General features: G+C 38.8%; 1 long non-coding RNA gene across 1 annotated transcript; it reads right to left on the reverse strand.

Moving 5' to 3' along the window:
- Positions 1-1,187: 1,187 nt before the first annotated feature.
- LOC118162955 lies at positions 1,188-15,415 on the reverse strand. Its single transcript, XR_004748733.1, has 4 exons — positions 15,149-15,415; positions 7,735-7,770; positions 5,331-5,605; positions 1,188-2,201 (listed from the first exon to the last, which is right to left on the reverse strand). It is a non-coding gene; the product is annotated as an uncharacterized LOC118162955 (long non-coding RNA).
- Positions 15,416-16,304: the final 889 nt, after the last annotated feature.

Consider the following 16,304-nt stretch of genomic DNA (forward strand, 5'->3'; position numbering starts at 1 on the left):
AAGAACACCAAAGGAAGCACCAAGAGCAGAGATAGATGCCCTAGCATCAGAAAGAAGGCAGGTCTGAGTGTGCAGAAATGGTGAGCCTGATCTTAATAACAGAACTAAGCATAGGCAATGCACCATGCACATTCTGAGAGATAAACTTGAACACATCCAGACACCACAAAGAACTGCCTAAACATAGCCATCAGCAGCTGAAGCAATAGTCCACCTCCCAGACAGAAAAATATCTGAGACATGCTGTCAGTCTGGAGATGTTTGGCAAGCCAGCTTCAGTCCTCAGTACTATTTCAGATGCAGCCCAGGTTCATCCAGGTTCACTTTAAATTTAATTAGGATTATGGTAATATTAAGTTGCTGCCATAGGTAGTGATTAGACAGCAATACAGAATCAGCCTTTGTGAGTGTCTCTGTCTAATTTTTATTAGAAAGGGGTGCGTGTATTCCCAAAATTAATGCACACAAAGTTGGATGATGCAAATCTGTCCTTTGGTTTTGTAGCAGCGACAAATTGTTACCTGAATATCTAGCAACATTCTTGATGACAACACTCCTAACACAGGACTGTATGACTGACTCAAGATCATGTTTCCACAAAACATTTAGGAACATGCATAAAACCCTTCTCTGAATACTTTAACACTCTACAGAGTGACACTGGCCTCAGTACTTTTAATAGAGTCTACCCAGACCCTCTCATCAGGCAGAGTAGGTCTGCCGTGCATGGAGAAAATGAGGGCCTCCAGTGCCAAAAGAAAGACTAATTGCTAGGAAGAAAGAGGTCAGGGAAGTCTGAGTTTGACTTCAGTAAAAGTACAGTAGAAAAAGTTCTATATAATGCCATCCATCACAGTAATCCAGGCCATAAGTAATAATGCTTATGGTTCCTCTGCCTAGCTCCAGGAACAGGACCCATGATGGCAATGCTTCTCTTTCTCCCTCTGTCTTAGCAGAACAGCTGGTACTAGCATGTGATGATTATTCTTCTCATGAATCCATATCAGAGACGCTTTCCCTTCCAAACTCAGGGGAAATCCAAGTGCATTTCAATTAATGAAAGCAAATGGGGTCACCTATCACCTGCAGCCTGATGGGATCATCTGACAGGGCACTGGAAACATCTGTGTACCCCAGAGCATCACGCAGTTAAGACTGTGTAGAGGACAGTGAAATACTTGCCCCTGAGTAGTTCACAGATGGTTGAGAGGATCTTCCTTATTCATGAATTCAGACTTCACAACAACTTGCTTTGACAAAAGTTAACATTTAAAGATTCAAAGAGAGTAGCAAAAGAGGTTGTCTGAAATAATTTAGGTAAATTATGTTCTTTAATTAATTTCAAGGTCCATTGAGCACAGTCCTATTAAATACAAAATCTGCACATAAAAGGATAAACATTTCTAATGCATCTACTTAAGCAATACCAAAAGTCTGATATAAACTTAATTGTGACAATCAAACAGTATAAAAGTTAGGACCTTGCTGTCTTTCCTCAGTGATATCCACATTCAATTTTACTGTATTCAATGAACAGAAATTTAAGATAAAAAATTTTGAGCACTCCTCTGGGGACAGAGTAAAATCTAAGGCTCTGTCTATAACTGTGGTTTTCATCATTTTCAGTTGTGTAAACCAGTTTGTTTGTAGCTTTCAGATTTGGCCACAGTGCCTTTTTTCAAAGCTTCCATCACAATCTGATGGGAGGATTATGCCCAAATCTGCTCAGAGGGTGAGCCAGTCTCCATGACAATGATGAAGAGTGGTGACCAGAACACATTTCAGTGCTGCTGATGTTCACGTCTGCAACACTCTCACTGGGAGAAGAATCTCTGCTTACAACTGTTTGTAAAGAGATCTCCAAAGACATATATCCCTAAAATATCCAATATAACAGTAAAATTGAGCCTTAAACACACTGAGTAAATGCTGCTGATACATACATTATAATGGAGAAGTGTTATTAACAAGATGTTGAGCACTTCAGAGAACACGGATGAACCTTGCTAGCTGGATAGGACAGAGTTTAATGAAGGTCCAAGGCTCTTGAATTTGCGGCATGAAATGTTTAGAAAGTTACAACACAATAATCTTGTTTTATTTAGTTGAGTTCTTGTAACAGTGAGAATAGGTGCTGGTACTTTAGAAATGAGGGGTGGACCATCAGAGCATTCCCAGCTCCAACATCTTCAGTCTTTACTCTGAGAAGAGAAAAAGATAATTCCTCTTAATGAGTTGTTGGAAAAATCTCCAACCAGCCAAAGAAACCAAAAACATCTGTAATTCTCTCACACTCAGAATAAACTGGTAGCAGTGAAGGCTACATAACTCTGGTCTCTACTTGTTCCCCAGGCTACCTGGGGAGAAACTGTGCTGCCAGAGCAGCTTGCTAACTAAAGACAAATGAGTAAAAAAGAATAATTTCCTGAAGAATTTGCCTAGATTGTTAAAACCAGTAGGAAATGTTGCTTCAGAGAGATTCTGACAAGGAAAGACACTTACGCAAAAGCCTCAGAAATTTCTAGAGGAAATTTCACTTTCTGCTAGGAAAAACAGATGCATTTTTCTGTCAGGAAAATCAAAATGATGGGTTTGTGATTGCCCACCTGGAGGGACCTTATCCATTACACTCTCTGCTCACAGGAAGAAAGAAAACAGCCAAGAGCAATCCCTTAGGAAGCTGCTATCTACTGCAGACATTATTGTCCCCCATACAGATATTGATTAAGGCTCTAGGTTTTCTTTCACACTGTCTCACTTAGCTAAGAGTTGTTCATTATTAATATTATTATTATTATTTCAGATAAATATTTTCTAGGTATACAGGTAACATTTCATAAAATCTTAAAATCCATGGTGACCCAGTACAGTGACACCTTGCAGGAGAACAGCTTTAGGAAATGATCTACTATTACAGAAAACATAGCAAATTAGTTTCTACTGTGTGTCTTCCAGGGTCTGTTCAAAAGTCTCTAGCTACTGGGCAATGTACAAACTACATTATTTCCACCCACATGGATACACACCTATGTGAAAGTTTAATTTCCATATAAATTGCATGTGAAATGGAATGCTATCCCCAGAGTCTAGGAGGAGGTAAGTAAAAGAAAATGCTAATGAATGGTATCACTTGAGATAAAATTAAGGGGGGAAATGAAGGAAGACACTGTAGTTTATAAAAATATCCTAGAATTCACTAAACTTCTTTGCAGATCACTCTTCTTTGCAGAATTTCTCTTCTATTCCTACATCAAGGTCCAGATTCTGATCCAAAACTTTGCCTTCTTCTAAGAGTGATGCCCAATTCCCTGAACATTTATTTTGGCTCTATTGTGCATATTTGGGAGTAGGGTGCTACATAACTTATAAAAGTGTAGTAGACTGTAACCTGCTTTCTGTGACTTCTTCTATAGCAAAATTATGACATGATTGTTGCAAGGAAAACTGCGTCAGCCATGACCTTAAATACTTAGCCTTTGAAACCAAATTCAAAGAAGAAATTAGGTTGTGATGTTTATTCTTTTTAACTCTGTACATCCAGGAGAAAAACACATCCCAGTAGAGTCTGCGGAAGATACCATACCCTCATTTCAGATAGAAAAATATACCTATACCTCTATACCTCTCAGACACTCAAACTTCATGATCTGAACCTATAGAGAAAGAATTACAGTGACAGTCCCAGACACTAGTGTATTTACAATCAAAGCTGCCTCTGCAGAAAGAATTGAGACAAATGGCAGAATGAAAGCTGCATGAGGCAAAAGAAACTGGGCATAAGGGAATTAAGAAGTAGCAAATAGCAAACATCTGCAAGAAAACTGCTGATTTGTAGCTGAACAACCTCTCTTATTAAGCCAGATGGTTTATTAGCAAAAAGCATGGGTATATGCCAAAGCAGTTTTAACTCTGCAGTGACCAACACCTGTACCTGGTGCTTCCAGTTTTGCAGAGATACACAGCATTCTGGAGCTGTCACATAGTTCAATGTTAAGGCTGGCATCATGGCTCTGGATCATGGGTCTCTACTGCCAATTCTAGCCTGCAAATAGCACTGACCTGGATGGATCCTGAGAGATGAGGCAGCAGAATATTTTTAAAGGAAGAGCACTTCCGCTGCTTTGTAGCAGCTTCTTCCTGCCCTTTGTTCTTCCTATCACTCATCACATTCCAGGGCAAAACCATTGTATGGTTTTGCACATTACCCAATTTGTTTCTTTTTAATTTCATAAGGCACCAGACATTCTCTTTTCATTTGTGCCTTAACCTTTCTCGTGACACTGATACCAACTATGAGCAATACTCTGTTATTCTAGTGTCCAAGGCAAAGACTCTCTTATGTAAGAATATACCACATGCCAAGGCCAAATTTCCAGTTGCTCTATATCCACACTTCAGTCTTAACTGTGGGTGAATGATCATGTTCGAAAAACAGGGCCACACAGGCTTGTACAGGCTCTATGATGTTATTTGTGCATTTACCTTACAGCAAGTCCAGAGTGAACAGAGAGATTACTGCCCCCTTTCACCTCAAGAACATCAACATCATAGGTTCTCTGCGAAAGGAAAACTCTGAGAATACCTGGGGTTTGTATCTCCAGAACTATCTCTGTAGGACACACATGATAGCTCACACCATTGTCACTAAATATATATATATATATATTTTATCACAGAAATAGCTCAGCTCATGCAGCCCTTTAATGATCCTGGAAAGACATATTTGGTTGTCTTTTTCAGACTATCTGCCTCATGAGGTTGCCTGCCCAGTCATCTCTGACTTCTTTCCTTCTTGGCCATGGAGGCTTTTATGGGGTCTATACTTTCTCCTCCTCCCAGAGCTCCTCTTTCACTTTGCAGTAGAGCTTGCCTTGCCCTGGCTGGAGGGGCTACTTCAGTGGGTAATGATCCCCAAATGGCTGATGACAGAGACACTCGGTTCCACTGGAAGTACTTATATTAATTGAGCATTAATATAGGTTTTCTAATTTCTCACTGCAACTTCTCTCCATGTTCCAAAAAACATGGCAAAGCTCCACTTTGCCAGGCAAAGAAATCTATGCTTGTGCCTTACCAAGGCCATGTTCAAACGGAGAGAAAAGGAACTCTAAAGTGAGGGAGGGTGAAAGTAATTTATAGTTACAAACCTTTATCCAGGATGATGGGGTACATAGTATCCATCAAAGACAAGTAATTGCTTAGTAGATCCTGAGTCAGGCTTGTTATTTCCCACCAGCTGGCAAGGACACCATCACAATGACTGAATACACTTTCTCTCATACTGAGAGCTTTCTTCTTAAAACTAATATTATATTTAAAAGTATACTTACCATTATGTCAATATAATGCAGTTTCTTCACTTTGCTGAAGGCATCTGTCAGAAGTATTAAATGGCTTGGAAAATCTGGCACTGTCAGCAGTGATGCTGTTGTCTTTCTTTACTCTGAAAGTGGTAATACTGCTTCCAGGAACCAAGATGCAAAATGCCCCAAAGTAGCTTAGCCAAACACAAAAATGCATTCATCTGTCTTCATTCTCCATTTGTGATAGTCTGTCTGCATAACATCTGGACATTATTCCATCATGTGTTTTGTATGTCTCTTGCCTAAAAGAAGCCCAAAGGATAAAATTCACTTATAACCTGCACTCACTGGCCAGGGGTTGCTGTCAATATTTATTCCTAATCAAATTCCAAATTCTGGAAAAAAAAAAAAAAAAAAAAAAAAAAAAGATCATATGCAGCTAGTCTTCCCATTGATAGCTGAAAATTAGAGTGCCATTTAAATATGTCATTGTACATTCCAGAGAAAATGAATTCTGAAAAACAACTATATCCACTGAGCAGACGACATTATTCTTAATTCCCAGTGTGGAAAGGCCAGACTTCCTACTGCCTCAACTTCACCCTTCTGGTCAGATGGATATACTAAGGTTTCTTGGTTAAAAATATGAAGACATGGTTAATTAGCAAATTTAGCTCTTCATCAAATATGTGTGAGATTTGGAGTCGCATTTACCTACCTGCAAGCCATCTAGGTTGGGACATCACTACCCGTCTTTCTCCCAGGATATTGGATTCCTTTGTCATTTCCTATTTTCACATCTCACTCAGCTCTTGTTTTTGACTAGCAGCTTCCTAGGTTTTGACCTTAATTGAAGGACAATTTTTTTTTTTTGTCTTGATGTGTTAACAGATGCATTTGTTTCATCCTTGAGAGGACACATCCCTTAACTTCTGTAACACATTATCTAAAAGCTTACAGTGTTGTAATGCCCTTTGATTGCCTGTTTACACTTCCTCTGATATATCGTGTGATTAACCTCAGCTCAGGTTTACAGAGATAAAGTCTTACTTAAAAACCTTACTTTTTCTATCTTACCATGCAAAACTATTTCTTGCATTTGTAACTCAACCAGGCTTCTATTTCAAAGTATTTCACATGGATCCTTGTCATTTTTCAAATAGCTTGGGCTACAGACTTGTCTCAGATACTTGAACTTTGTTGGAATTCTGTCCCCTGTTCTTTGACTGGTTGATTTGATGATATCAAATCATAGACCTTATTCAGCCAAGGCTACTTGGATATTTCCCTTCTTCTCCTCACTCCAGTTTTAAAACGTAAATATACTTGTTGGCCGCTGGCCATACAACCTTGCTGCTGCCTCCTAAGCAAAGAGGAGGGTGTTAATAAATGACCTAATGGTTATTGTCTAATTAAGAAGTGCTTTGTCATGTCCTCTGATATCTGACTGAAATACCTGCCCACTCATCAGTCTGTGCATGATAGGTTGGCATTCTTGGTACATGAAGACCCGGATGCTTTTCAGAATGGCAGACACCTCTTTTATTAGGCATGATACACAGTTAGTGCATCAATCAGTAAACATTTATTTGTGCAAGCAAACTCAGAAAATTGCTTAGTTTTGTTATTCATATTTTGGGATACACACAGCATAATTTATCAGCACCTGCATTCATCGTCACATATCTGACAACTGATTCACAGCTTTGAACACCTCAATACACACCTAAAGATAATCACTGGTAGCTGTCTTGTTATTGTTTCCCTGGCATCTCAAGCATGTTTATTCATGGGACTCTGCCTGTCTTCCAATCATTTTGGCCCTGTTTTCATGCCAGGAGATCTGAGTCTGTGTCATCAACTGTATTTCTCATTGTCATTATAGAACAATCATTTGTATTTCTATTCATTTTCACTAAGCCTTGATCAAAACTGAAGTCACTGTCTAGAGCTGTCATAGCTTTCTGGTATCAACTTTTTGCCGAGCCATTATACAGGCTGTCTTTGCCATTGTGGAGACTAACAGAAAAAAAGCCATCACACCACTCCTTCATGACTATGATATTTCGACTGCATCTGTATAATTTTGGCTCCTTTGCCCTCTTTTTCTCAGGAGCAGCACCAGTTCCCATCAGTGTTTCAGCTTCTCCAACATACTTTCCATTAGTGTCCTGCCACAATCTCAGGTCCATAGGTTTTCATTTCTGCCTCACTGAAGTCAAAAGCTGAAGTTGCTAGTTCTCTCCTGATACTTGCTCACCAGGGAACAGAGCCAGCAGAGTAGTTTCTCCTTAAAATGCCATGACTGTGGTATTTTTCTGTCATCATATTTAGAAATATAGAATACCTGATGCAGCACTGCAGCTGGCCACAACAGAAGTACTTTAAGGGTAAAGAAGCAAGAGAGATTGATGTAATCCTCTAGTCATACCTTAAGTCTCATGTTGCATCTTTAACCTTTGACTCTCTTGGAGATACATGGAAAGAAAAAAAAGAAAACCACATTATATTATGTATTTTGATATATATATTTTCTTAGCAGAGGATGGCACTAGGAAAAAAAAATACACACTAGGAATCTATAGTCTTACATCTGCTCAATCAACATTAGCAAAGACAATTCATCTATAGAGATAACATACAGTTATTTCTTCTATTTTAACTATTTACAACCACTGTACAAAATATTTCATAATTCAACAAAATTAATTAAAATCTGTATATCACAGCAAAGATAAATTCAAGAAACTCACCATGACACAAGAAGGTCTTACACTAGCAAACAGAGAGTTTGAGTAGTGAGTACCTAAGTATGCAGAACTAGGTATAGCTTGATCAACAGTATGTTTATCAACAGTACCCATTGGAACACAGAGCTGAGATTCTGCCAGGTCTATTACGTTCATATCTGTGAACTTGATTTCATTGTGTATGAGAAATGACAAATATTTTCAGTAAAGTATCCTTCACATGTACATCTATTGCCCTTCAACAGCACATTACAGCAATAAAGACTACTGGTAGCAGGTAATTTAGACGTATGTAGCATTTACATTAAATTGTGTAGTCAGACTATAACTGCAACTCTTCACTAGGATGTTAACATCCCTGATGCATTGATTGTACGCAGTGGAAAAGAATAAACTGGAAAATGCCATTCACGTGCAGACAGGTGGAAATTGGCCCCTTGCAACTACTAGCTGAATTCTACATAAAAAGACACCTTCTGTTTTGTTTCCAATTGCTAGCTTGCCATATTTGAGTAGGTCACAAAAGCATATATGTCAAAACTCAGAGGATTTAATAACCAAAACCACTATCCCAAAATTTCAGCAGCTGTTCTCTATGGCAGGGTAACATCTATTGGAAATTCAAGCACGCATGCAGATCTTTTTCACTTCTATCTGCAAGAATATTTTTTTCTGATATCAGAAGTTAAGTCAACATTATTTTTTTCAAAGGATCGCATTCAGATACAAAACTGGTTTATTCTTTAAACAATCTTAGAGTGAAAAAAAAAAAAAAAAAGGCTCAAAGACTGGAGTCTATAACAATCAAATTACGTAGAATAAATAAGGACGTAGCTTTCTCTTTAAATCTGCTGACAAGTCTAGGCAAATCACATCACTTTTCAGTTTCACAAATAAGCAAAACTAGCAAATCCATCTGAAAACAACACTTGATTCCAAAAGTAGCTGGACAACTGTCACTGGTGCTGAGCCAGGTAACATCCGAGTTCCTGAAATGGTTTGTCAATGAACTGGGAGATCTGTCCTTTTGTCTGATTTATTAACAGATTGACAAACAATACCTCTACTTACTTAACAAACACATAACACAACACGTTTTAGAGTGGAAGCAACATGCGTATTTAGTATGTCTATCATATACTACATGCTTTTACCTATCTTTTAAAAACATGTGTGAGGTAGAAATGGGATTGTTAGCATTGCTGAAGCACTGGAGCAATACAAAAGGTCAAGATATTACTGTCCAGTATTCTTCTAATACATTCTCTTTCTTCAAGGCACTTAATAGGAATTTCAGCCATATTACCAAGTTCAAAGGACACTTTTCTATATGGTTTATCAAGTTTTCTTTTCCAGCAGACATCTTTCCATGTTTATTATAGCCTGGAGCATTGTATGAGGGTGAAATGACAGATGGTCTCACAGAATTATTTATGTTTCAATTGTGTATTCCATAACCCACAAAACCAGTTATGCTTTATCAAGATTTTTATATTTTGCACACAGAATTCAGAATAACTTCCTTGAACTTTGCCTTACTATTCAGATTTCATTCCTCTTGTTGTTGAACTGCCAGTGTTTGAGTCCGAGAATGACTGTAAGAGGGATGGCCTGGTGAGGCATTTCTTTGCACCTGTACTCAAGACATCACACTGTTGATCCCACACAGTTCACAAAATAAATAAATAAATAAAATCTTGCTCATTTTCACCTGCCTTGGAAAGACTTTTCTCTTTACAATGTATTTCCTACTTTATTAAAGAAAAGATTGTCAGGTCTTTAGCATTTTTTAAATTTTCTGTGATATCAATGATGTTCTTGCAAGTTTATCAAAAATTTTCACTTGGAATGATTTTATATATGAGAAAACAACTAGAGGTGATAGATAAAAAATCTCCTAAATTAATTATTTACACATAAAGCAAAGCAAAGACATTAAGAATGTGTTATTTAAAATAAATAAATAAATAAATAATGTTAAAACACTACTGTGTTCATGAAAAAGACATGGAATGTCAACAATCCTGCCTTCTAGCCTAGGTTTTAGTGATTCTTTCATGTGTGGTTTTAGTCAAGTTGCTTGTGCCCTGTGGTGTGGAATTATTCTGTTCGGGTGCATTTGCAACACTCAGCAGTTCATTTGTTCTTTGTAAAGTGTTATGAGACCTAAATGCTGGTATTTGTGAAAATGGTCAAGAGCTAATAAACCCTAACCAGTAGGCAAGATTGACTGAATTCCAAATTCTACAAAAAGTCCCCAGGGACTGTCAAACATCTGAAGTGTTACAAGGAGATGGATCCTTTCATGCAGGGTCCTCAAGTCTCCATCATCTTCTACAGACAGTTTTGCTCCAAGATCAAGACCAAAATTTCCATTTACAGATTTAAGATTAAATAAATAAAATTTAATAAAAATTAAATAAAAAGCACAACTCATCAGTGGAACTAGGACTGGATCTCTAGTTTGCTTTTAACTAGGTAAATTTCCTAAGACCAGAGAACTTAATTTCTTCTGGAAACTCAGAAACAACCCAGCTATTTTATGAGGAACACCAGCCACTTTGGATGTAGGTGCTGAGTGTCCCTTTAGCCTATCAGTTATGTTTATGAATCATGTTTTGACTCTTTGAGAAAACTAAGGAAAAAAGAATAAGAGCAAGGTCCATAAAGGTACTTGAAAGCTTGGTTTCCTCTTTTCTAAAATGTGTCTAGTGATCTAAACTGTGTACTAATGCACTGCTGTGTCAGTTCCGACTATATCATTTTCTTGCTCATGCCACTTACCAACACACTGTTTTGTGTGGTACATTGCCTATTTTGTTATATTTTTCTGTAGAGTCATTAGCTATTCATATATACAGAGATCCAGAAACACTCTTGAAAGGATTTTGGTTCTTTGATTTCTTCAAATACTCCCTTCAAAAGAAAATTACATTTTTTCCCCTCCACACATCCAATCCTCTAAACGTTAAGTTACCTATAATGTTTCCCACAGGGGCTGAGGCAGTAATTGGTATTCAGGGGTTCCTAAAGCTGTTTCTAAGAGACAAGTTGATGGTAAAGTGGAGCTTCCTTGTCTCAGCCTCATATGTATGTACATTTATGTGCATGTATACTGGGTTTACATGGCAAGTTTTGGTAGTGGGGAAAGCTACAGGGGTGGTCTCTGAGAAAAGATTGTGAGCTGCCCCATGTTAGATAAGAACCAGCTCCAGATGGCTTTGACGGACTCACTGCTGGCCAAAGCTGAGCTATTGAGCAACACTGGTTGTGCCTCTGTGACAGCATATTTTAGAAAGTTCAAAAATGCTGCACAGCATCTGCAAGTGAAGAGTGAGAAAATGTGAGAACAAGAGAGAACCCTGCAGACACTGAAGTCAGTGCAGAAGGAGGGGGGTGATGTTTTCCAGGAGTCAGAGTAGAAGTCCCCCTACAGCCTGTGGAGAGAGAGACGTGGTAGTGCAGGCTGTTCCCCTGCAGTCCATGGCAGAGCAGATCTCCACGCAGCAGCCTCTGGAAGAGCCCACAGTGAAGCAAAAGGATGTGGTCTGGAAGAGGTTGCAGCCCATGGAGAGCCCCACATGGGAGCAAGCTCCTGGCAGAAACTGCAGCTCACAGAGAGGAGACCACACTGGAGCAGGTTTTCAGGCAGGAGCTGCAGCCAGAGGGGGGGGACCCACACTGGCGTAGTCCATTCTTGAAGGATGGTGCCCCATGTAAAGAATCCATGCTGTAGCAGGTCTTGGAGAACTGCACCCTGTGGGAAGGACCCACATTGTCAGTTCACAAAAGACTGTATACCATAGGACCCCTATCTGGAGCAAGGGAAGAGTTTGAGGCGGAAGAATCAGCAGAGTGCAAGTGTTATGGACTGACCACAATGCTCATTCCCCATCCCACTGTGCCATTCAGAGGAGAGGAAGTAAAAGAGTCAGGAGTGAAGCTGAACATGAGAAGAAGTGGGGTAGGGAAAGGTGATTTAAATTCTGCTTTTATTTCTCTCCATCCAACTCTTTTTTGAACTGACAATAAATTAAATTATATTTTTGCAAAGTCAAGTCTATTTTGCCCATGATGGTAACTGGTAAGCAATCTCCCCCACCCTGTTGGGGGCAGGGAGTGAGAGGAGGGCTGTGTGGGGGTCTGGTAGCTAGCCAAGGCTAACCCAACACAATATGCATGTACATATCCATACATACGTATATGTACAGAAGGAAAAAATAACATCCTATTTCATTAACAATATGAAAATATAAAAGGGTAAGCACTTTCCTCTAAGTCTGGCTTTCACTTAAGAGCTGAAGCCCAAAGGGGCTATACCACTCCATTCTTCAGCTCCTCTCACTTTTCCCTGGCTTAGAGACACAGAAAGATAACTATAAGCCACCAACCCCTTCTTTCCATACACACTCCATACATTTTCAATCAGTTCCTAGCTAATAGCAAGGAATCTTAGGAGGATTCAAAGCATGTTTGCCTTGGACTTTTGTTGTCTTGGGCAATAGATTCCTCCTTATTTCAGCAACTTGTAGTAGTTATGGCAGCTATATAAACATCTATGTAACATACCATTTCTACCATCACATAAAACCACCACCTTGCTGCTCTACTCTAGTTGTCTGGTTGTTTTTTTTTCACTCTAGCAGAGGTGTGATTAACTCACCCCCTAGGGTTTTGCATTGTGGGCAGTACCTTTCCTGGGCAGTACTGCCAGCACAGGTGTCCCCAAACCCTACTCTTTTGTTATCCATTTCTGGAACTTACTTCCACGGGAGTTTCCCTCTGCCTTGGAGAGTTCATGACATGCAGGTGTTTTTCTACTATTGTTCACTAAGCCAAAATGTTTAGAAAAACTGTGATCTAATAGACATGATGGTCCTAAAGTAATGGGGTATTTTCAGATTTCCAGCTCTTTATGCTCAAAATGTCTAAACCTCATCTCTGACCTGGCTGTTTACATGACCCCATCAGTGATAAACCCAACATCTGGAGAAGTGGAAGGTCTCTGACTTCTTGGGAAGAATAGAGAGGGCTGTAGTCTCCCCACCCTCCCATGGGCTGTCAGCATCCACAGATACAGCTCCCAGCTGGCAACTGAGTCATTGCAAGACAGACATTGCCAGCTCCTGGAGAAAATGAAGACAGTGTTAGACAGAGGGCTAACTCTGCCCATTTACATTACAAGCATCAGAAAACATGTGCATCAAAACAACTTTAAGTCCAAAGATTAAATGAAAGATTAGGCTCTGGAGATAATAAATTGCTCCAACAAACATAAGAGCAATTGTTTCACAAAGCCAAAGATCATGTTTAGACAACACCAGCCAGTCAGTAATGGATCTGGGCTACTTTTCTATCCAAAGCAAGTGTGCTGCCCACATCTTCTTTTCAGACACGGAAAGCTGCCATGATGAGGAGGGCATCCACCCAGAGCAGTAATCACAACCTGCTGGAAATGTGCTCCTGAATGCATCACCACCAGCTGGCACTCCTGGGACTGTGTCAGCAGCACGCCCTGTACAGCAGCTCTGATGGGCTGCAGTACCTCAGATGTCCCCAAGACAATTACCGTCAGACAGAGTTACTCAGCTTTGGGAATCTCTTGAGCCTCAATGTCTTCTTAAGAGCTGGAATTTGAGTAGTCATCATATACCATGGTGGCAAAGGTTAGTCAACCAGCAGTACAAAAATAAATACATTTCAGTAAGTTAACTCATACATAGACTCATCAGTCTGTAAATAGAAGACACCCAGCCAAAGTAAATGGAGATATATCTCTGATTATATCAGAGATTTATCTCTGGTCCTATAATATCACCCTGATAACCACACTACTTCATAGTTTTATTTATAGGAAATACTTCATAGCATTACAGGAATTTTCAGTTTCTGATGTTATAATTCAGTTCATCCACGTTTTGTCTTATTTTTCAAGCAACACTTCTGGGAAAGATAAGGAATAGAGGTATGTTAAATTATTACAGGCATTCTTACAGGAAAAAAAAATGCCTACATAATTTCAGTATTCATAAATTACTATTTAATAATAAGGTTTTTAAGTATTCAGGTGCAGTCTGCTCCTCTCAGATTAATAGCATTAATAGTATGTCACACTACACCACCCGCATTATCATATAATTTACCAAAACAGTGTTGTCAGTTTAAACAAAAACAACTTTTTAGCACCAGTTTTAGAGTTTGACACAGGTTTCTAGTTCTCAGCTGAACTGGTTTGCAGGAATCTGTCCAAAATCCTGGTATTTTCTGATGAAATTACTAAAACATTGCATTTCAACTTTAACAATAATTTCCCATTAACTATAGGAATGTCAAAAGGGTGTGGATAATCAGATCAAGAGCTGTATAATATTTGGATTTGTGAAGAGTTCCAAAATACTGATCTTTCATCCAAATTTCTGAAATTTTAGCATCTCCTATAAGGCAGGATTTCCGTGTTTTAACAATTCTACTGACCTGACATTTCTCAGATACTGCAGTCTCATGTAGTATATAGTCTTTGTGCTATATCATGCATTAGGCCCTAAAGAGTGTAATGTCTTTAAAACCATTTGCAAAACATCATTGCTCCTGTAAGATAGATTTAGAATGTTCCTCGTGAAAATTAAGTACTTCTACAGGCAGCTGTGTGACATACCATATTAGAGGCTAGAAAGAATGATGTTATATGGGATCTTCTATCTGAGAATAGTAATAAAAGACTAGTGACACAATCATAGAATAAGACCTAGAAAAAATCTTTTGGGGGTGTTTATCATTATGGTACTGTGAATCATCTTCATGCAGGGCTCCTTTCCATTTTACCATTTAAATAAAGCGTTACAGCATGTAGGCATTCTGTTCAGAATCAAGTATAAGCTTAAACCGTTTAAGATACCAAAAGGCCTGAATTCAGAAAAAAAATAAAAAATAAAATAATGCCATGACCTCAGCAGTAGTGTCTATGAAACCTACTTCTGGGTAAATTTGCTGGAGATGACAGTTTAAATTTCCTGCTTTGTGACAGAAGGCAGCAGAGGAGTCCTTCTAACAGAGACATTCAGAAAAATTGTGCAGATGGAAACTGATGGTGCTTACCTGTTACCTTTCCTCTGTGCCTCTCCAAGTGTAAGCAGGAATGTAACCAGGGAGCTGGGAGACAACATAGCACAGAAATTAATTGCAAATTGCTTTCACGTACCATCAGTTTTGTGCCTTCTCACAACATCAGTGTGAAACCTGGACACACATCAGTAGATCTCAGGTCCTGCATTCACGCTGTTCTGGTAATAGACCATGATGTTAAATTACATTAAGAATACTAGGAGCATTTTTGTTCTCTTTCTCTCTCTTTCTTCTCTTTCTCTCTGTTTCTCTCTCACTCTTTCTCTCTCTTCCTCTCTCTCTCTCTTTTTTTTTTTTTTTTTTGTTACATGAGAATACAGGAGCACTTGAAGCTGACCTATAAAGATGGAGTTAATGAAAATCATGCAGACGGTGACTGTCAGAAGAATGGGTCAAGGATTTGCATGCATCATAGTGGAAACACCGCGTACATTTCCATAGCAGTAAGCGATGAATAATAGAACGTACAACTTTTATGATTTTATCATGTCATCATCTCCAATTTAATATTCTTTTTGGTGCATTTTTTTTCCTTGTCCACTGTGCTCTTTCCATCATTACTTAGTTCAAATGATGAGCTCTTCCCTACCTTTGGGAATTGAATTGTATTTATACTTTTTTCCCCTCATGATGCAAAATAGCAATATGCATAAAGAAGTAATCCCAGAGGTGATTAAAGTCATTCATATGTAAAGCAAATGGGGTAATATATGGGGAGGACTACTAAGAGCATCGCTGATTCTCACTGTTCAAGAAACTTGTTTTCATGCTTTTTTCCTCCATCGTGTCCCCAGAAAGCAACCTCACGTGCCAGAATAAATTAAATTTAAAAAAGGGGGGGGCTATTTGGTCAGTCTTGGAAATTTGTTCTCCTTTGGGGATGGCAGTAATTTGTATTTTGTTCTTTACCAGGCAGATGGACAATCCTTGAGACAACTTGATTCCATAGCTGCTGAGTGCTAGCAGAAGTGCCATTAAGCCTGATCCTTCCACAATGACCCTTTCAAAAAATTTTGCCTTTCCTTTCAAAGCAAATGAGATCAAGCTTTACACTCGAGGTTAGTAATGATCTTTTGCAATAAGAAGTATGGAGTTGGTGCATACACCAAATGTTCTTCCAAACTATTGC

Source organism: Oxyura jamaicensis, chromosome 2 (genome assembly GCF_011077185.1).
Source record: "Oxyura jamaicensis isolate SHBP4307 breed ruddy duck chromosome 2, BPBGC_Ojam_1.0, whole genome shotgun sequence".
In the NCBI taxonomy this organism is placed as follows: Eukaryota; Metazoa; Chordata; class Aves; order Anseriformes; family Anatidae; genus Oxyura; species Oxyura jamaicensis.